The sequence below is a fragment of the Bos indicus genome, chromosome 18, assembly GCF_029378745.1.
Source record: "Bos indicus isolate NIAB-ARS_2022 breed Sahiwal x Tharparkar chromosome 18, NIAB-ARS_B.indTharparkar_mat_pri_1.0, whole genome shotgun sequence".
Lineage (NCBI taxonomy): Eukaryota > Metazoa > Chordata > Mammalia > Artiodactyla > Bovidae > Bos > Bos indicus.
Genome location: NC_091777.1, coordinates 45473482 through 45479685, shown reverse-complemented (window position 1 = coordinate 45479685; position 6204 = coordinate 45473482).

Genomic DNA, 6204 nt, shown 5'->3' with positions numbered 1-6204 from the left:
ATATCCTGCCACTATCTTGAAGTTCTTTTCTTTCAGCTTCTAATCAGCCTTTCCTCCCCCAAGGCCAGTTCCTTTAGCTCCATGTGAAGTTGTTCACCAGCATCTTCATTCATTCGCTCTGAGATCTCCAAACAGCATTTGCAGCTCTATCACTTGTCTTCAGGGAGATTGAGCTGAGTGTCCAGCTGGCCTAAAACAGAGTCTGTGCCTCGCTCACCCACTGATGATCCACAACTGTTTGCCCCGACAGGAAGTCAGAAAGCCTCCAGTGATTTTACTTTTTAGCTAATGTTCTCCCTGGGGCTGTGTCAGACACTTCCCAATCAGAGTGATGCTGTTGGCACTTTCCACAGACATCAACCAGGCTGGGAGATGAATGTGTGAAACACATCCTGATGGGGGTTGATAAATGGCTCCACTCTGAGTTAGTCCCTTCCTACTTCTCTCTTGGTTTGACCTGGCTGGGGGTAGTGATGGAGCAATAGGTTCCTGGATGGTGAAACAGCCCAGTTTCAGGGGCTGGCTACAGTGCTGGCACACAAAGCTGGCCTGCATGGTGCCACTGGGCATCTCTAACTGTTCTATCCCTCAGGATCTGGAGCAAGACCTCCAGAACCACTCAGTCTTCAGCTACTTCCTGGTCTCCAGACAACAGTTATGCACTTTTCAGTTCAGTTCAGTTCGGTTGCTCAGTTGTGTCCGACTCTTTGTGATGAATTGCAGTACGCCAGGCCTCCCTGTCCATCACCAACTCCCAGAGTCCACCCAAACTCAAGTCCATCGAGTTGGTGATGCCATCCAGCCATCTCATCCTCTGTTGTCCCCTTCTCCTCCTGCCCTCAATCCCTCCCACCATCAGGGTCTTTTCCAATGAGTCAACTCTTCGCATGAGGTGGCCAAAGTATTGGAGTTTCAGCTTCAGCATCAGTCCTTCCAATAAACACCCAGGACTGATCTCCTTTAGGACAGACTGGTTGGATCTCCTTGCAGTCCAAGGGACTCTCAAGAGTCTCCTCCAACACTACAGTTCAAAAGCATCAATTCTTCGGCACTCAGCTTTCTTCACAGTCCAACTCTCACATCCATACATGACCAATGGAAAAACCATAGCCTTGACTAGATGGACCTTTATTGGCAAATGTCTCTGCTTTTTAATATGCTATGCACTTTTACTGAGTATTTATTACTCACCTGTTAGCATCCTGAGTGCTTTACAAGTATTGGCCCTTAACCAACATTCACCAGCACGTTAGGAGCTGGATGCTGGGCTCCTAGTGGACACAGCTGTGACCACTGCAGTCACAGACCCCACTCCCATGTGGACCAGGGTCCGGTGGGGAAGACAACCCTGGGAATGCCCACATGGAGTATACGTGCTCTTAAGAGATGTGGGCAGGGAGCCTCAAACAGGCCTCAGCATCCTACAAGAACCCACCCTGACCCAACTCCTCCCGCTGCTGCACCTCCGCCCCATATACCTAGGGGAGCTCGCTGCCTCCTTTTCCTTCCCTTTCTTCATCTCTAGGAGCTCAGATCTATGTCTCCCCCACTGCAGCTCTGAAACAGCGTTGTTCAAGGTCTGAATACCTTCAGCAGCCTCCTGACCTCCTCTCTCTGCCCTTTTCCCCCACGGCTTCTCTGATGCCACCTTCAACCACCCCTTCTCCATGCCCACCACATCACTAGCACCCCCTGCTCTATCCCCTTTGCTGAGGGAAAAATGAGCCCAGACCTCAGATTTGGGCCTCCTCTCCTTTCTGATCTCAGCCTCCTTCTACATGATCTCATCCACAACTTTAAATATCTCTATAAACGCATAGTTACAAAATGTGTATCTCCTGCCCTGACTTCATCTTCCCTGAGCTCCAAACTCCACCAGCTTGCTCCACACAGCAGATATCTCTAAAGAGTAAAACAGAATTTTCTCTTTACACTCCCACACAAGCCTGTCCTAAGCTTTAGGAAAATGGAAAACATATACCCAGCTGCTCAGTCCCAAAGCCAACAAGGTATTTTTTCTCCAATCAGATGAAGTATAATAAAGTCTTTAAATATTTTTTTAAAAAGAAGGGAAGAAGAAAGGAGACGAAGGGAGGGTGGATCAGTTCACATGAGCTAAATGCAATCTTCCCGCTGACATGTTGCAGTGAGATACCCCGACCCCCACCCAGGGCTCCATGTTCTTCCCTTAGGACTTTCCTCACCCACATGAGAGGCTCCTAACCCCGCCAGAGACAGGGTCCCAGTCTGCATGGTACAAGCCTCGTGAGTTTGATCTCCTCCATCATGGACACAACCCTCTGCCTCTTTGAAGACTGCCCCCAGTTTGTCAACAAGACTCCCTTCATCTCCATGAAAGCTTGTTCCCACGCTGGAGGGAGCCCTTCTCACCAGGGTCAGTGATTTCCCCATTTCCAGGGTCAGAGGTGACTCAGGTGTGGCAGGGGACCAGAATGCGCATATGTGAAAGGAGAGAGCTGAGCCCAGCTGGGCAGGGAGACAAGGAGGGGTGGCTTGGAACAGGTTAAGCCTCAAAAGGCCCCACATGTCTGCAAGGATAGTAGCCTCTGGCTGAGACCCACACAGCTCAGGAACGTGGCCATACCAGACCACAGGCCAGGCAGAGCCCAGCTGAAGAGGCCTGGAAATCCTCTAGTACTATTGCTCAGACGGAAGAGGAAGTTCCCAAATCAATCGGGTTGAAGGAGGGTGGGTAAACATCGGGCCAGTGAAATGCCTCTTCCTGGGTTTGAGCCCCACCATTGGTGTCCACAAGGCCAACCGTGGATGGAGCACTGATGGCCCAGACACTGTCACAGAGGAGTGAGTCAGCTGGGTCACACAGGTGCCAGTGACAAGTGTGTGGCAGGTAACTTCAGGAAGATAAGGTAGAGTTTGTGGGACCGTCATGTAACCAGTGGGCAGCACAGGTGTGTGTGAGACATGAGCAGGTACACCTGCACAGCACAGGTGAAGGAGGGTGTGCACTAGCATGGAATGTTGGGAACAACAGGTGAGCAAATAGTGACGGACAAATGTGTATGTGACAGGCACACCAACACCAGTGCTGAGTGCTTCCCATCTAAGTGCAAGATGTTTCAGGGCCATAGTCTCTGTGGCCCAGGGAGACCTGAGGGCCCTGGTGTCCCTGGGGAGACACCCAGGCCTGCTCTGCCCTCCGTGGTGACCCTCATTGCAGGACAGCAAAGGGCCCACCTGTGACACACTCCCCCAGGGTTAGAGAAGGAAGCCCAGCTGCATCCTCAGGGCCAGAGCAGGAAGACGGTAGGGGGAAGCATCTGCCACTCCAGCTATGTTCCCCCAGTTCTCCAAGCTCCCAGACACTTCATGGGCTCGGTCTCCAGGAACTAGGGGCCTCATACACACTTGTAGCCTCAGACCAGTCTGCTACTCCAGGACACGGTGCCACACAGAATTACTCCTGGGATACCTGAGGAAGAGCCTCCTCCTGTGCACCCCAGGTCATGTGCACACTTCCATTTCAGAACCCCCAACCCAGGCCTGCTCCCAGAAGTCACTCAGTCCCGAGAGCATGCACACCCCTCTCCCAGCCAGGTACCCACACACCCACTTCAGGCACATGCAGGCCTGAAGTCCACACACCACACAGGGGCAGGTCCTCCAGAGCTGCTGGCTGGAAGGTCAACAATGTGGTTGCTGCCCCTACCCCAAGACCTGTCCTCAATCCCAACCCAAGGCCCTCCTGAAGCCCCCCAAGGCTGAGTATACTCTCACCTTTTTGCCCTCCTCCCAGGGGGCATCAGCTATAGAAGACCAGCCTTAGGGATGGAGTTGAGGCAGTAGAAGGTGGTTGAGCACAGCCCCACTCATCACCCCACTCAACTGTGCATCACCGCCAGGATCTGCCCACTGACTCCAAGTCACTCCTCCTCCCACCTTGCACTCCAGACCTCTGCCACTGTGGATTCCTATGCCAGACCCTCCCAGGTCCCACAAATAATTACCCCAACTGCCTATTATTCCCTTCTAGGCTCCTCCAGAACAAGCCTACAGGAGGCACTCAAAAGTTTATCTACAGTTCAGCAAGATCTCATGTTTGTTTCCTGGCCAAAGAGAGGCAGGGAGCACTGACCAGGAGGAGTGAGCATCATTTCCTCCTATTCTGCCATGTAGGCACCCCATAGTCAAGACCCACCTCCAAGAGACCAGCCTAGCCCAACATCATGTACACACACACCACAGCCTTTGTCACTTAGAGAAGGTGAATCTATTTGTGGGCCAAGTCAGCCAAATATTTCCAAATCACCAGGCCCTGGGGGGGCCCTGCCTTGTGGGAAAAAGACCCTAGGTTCTGTTCACCTTGGTTAAATCAATCTCTCTCCCCCTCTGGCTCACTCCATTTCTCAATGTCTTTCTTAATCTTTCTCTCCACCATTCTCTCATCCTCTCAAAACAGTGAACCTCCCTCTCGAACTCTCACAATGTTCCTCTCTCACCATCTCGCTGTCACTCCCAAACATTCAATCTCTTTCACAATGTATTCTCAACATCTCTATCCCTCACAGTATCTAGTTCTCTGAGTGTCTCTCACAATCTCACGCCCCCTCTCTTATCTCCCTCCCAGTCTCCATGTCTTTCTCTCCTCTCCCTTCCTCCCCTTCTCACTCACCTCAACCAACCTCCCTACCTCTCTCTCACACACGCATACAGCAGTGGACCTAGCACCCAAGAGTCTCCAGCCACAAAGGCACACCTGTGTGTGTACTCCCTAAGACACACACTTGATGTGCAGCATGTATAGTATTTGTGGAAACCTGTTTTTGTGCTTTTATCCCACCTGTGACTCCTTCATCTGGCAACTCAGGTTGTACTTGGTGCAAATCAGTGAGGGAGAAAGGTCCTAAATTGAGACTCTAAAGGTCGGGACAGGGTCTGGCTCAAGCTGCAGTAACCACAGGCCAGGAACTGTGAAGACAAGAATAAACAACTCAGACAGACCCTGGCCTGGAGAGTGTCTCCACCCTCTAGCAAGGAGATGTACCATCAAGAGAATTCTTATTCTCTCAGTACATGAAAGTTCAGCAGTTAACAAAAGCGACATTCTAAGGCAGCCTGGTTTGGCACCCTGCCTTATATGACCATGGGTGATCTACCTGCCTCAGAGTCTGACTCTCACACTGCTTCCTCAGTTCCACAGCCATCAGGTCAGCATAACTCCTCACAATGAACTAGAAGACGTTTCTCCCTAAAAACAGCTTACAGACCAGGGCCCTAAATTCTGGGTGTTTGGTGAAATGTTAATACCTGGGAGGCTGGCTTATTTGCGTAGCTGAGATTGGAAGGTTCTGATCAGGAATTAAAGTTATGGGCAGGGAGTGGGTCCAGGCAGAGTGACCTGCATGTGCAAAGGCTCTGGGGCTAGAGGGATGGTGGCAGTCACCAGCCATGGGAAAAGCCAATACAGGGCTTCTGTATTTGGAGCCCAAAGAGAAAAAGCAGCCAGAGATGCATTCCCTTGGCTCTGACTTTTGATAAAGTCTGGCACATGAACTCGAAGAGGGCTCCATGCTGTGATGACTTGGTTCATCTGTGTGGTAGAGCATAGTAACCAGGATAGAGCAGGTGAGGAAAGCAATGGTGGGGGTCACCTCCACAGCAGACACAAAGGAAGAGAGAAGATACAAGCTGCATTTGCAATAAGGAGAAACCCAGGGCAAAGCAGCTTTGACACTGGAAGCAGTCAGAAAAAAGCTTTGCAATAATGGGCTACAAAGCAAAGCAGCCCAGCTCAGAAGGAAGAGAAAACCAGAAACAGCCACCCGTCCCAGGAATTTACTCTCACCTGCCCCACTGGGATCAGCTCCTCCAAGAAGCCACTTTGATCCTTCTGAAGCCCCTTCCTCAGGAAGACACACGCTTTCCCCATCTCAGGACAACCTCTGTGTAACTCACCATGTACTTGCGCCCTCTGCCCACTAGGGGGCCTCCCGGCTCCAGTTTTCACACTAGCTGGACGCTGACGGCTGCCACTTCCCCTCCTACCTATCCCCATGGGCACTCCTGACAACCTTCACTTCCTACAGCCGGGCTCCCCCAGATGAATCAGCCTACAAGAGAGATCCCACATCTCACACATGGATAAGAACAGTAGTCAAGAGGAGGTGGTTCAGTTCTCATAGGAACAAGTGGACTTAAAGTAGTCCATGAAAATCACTGTGATGG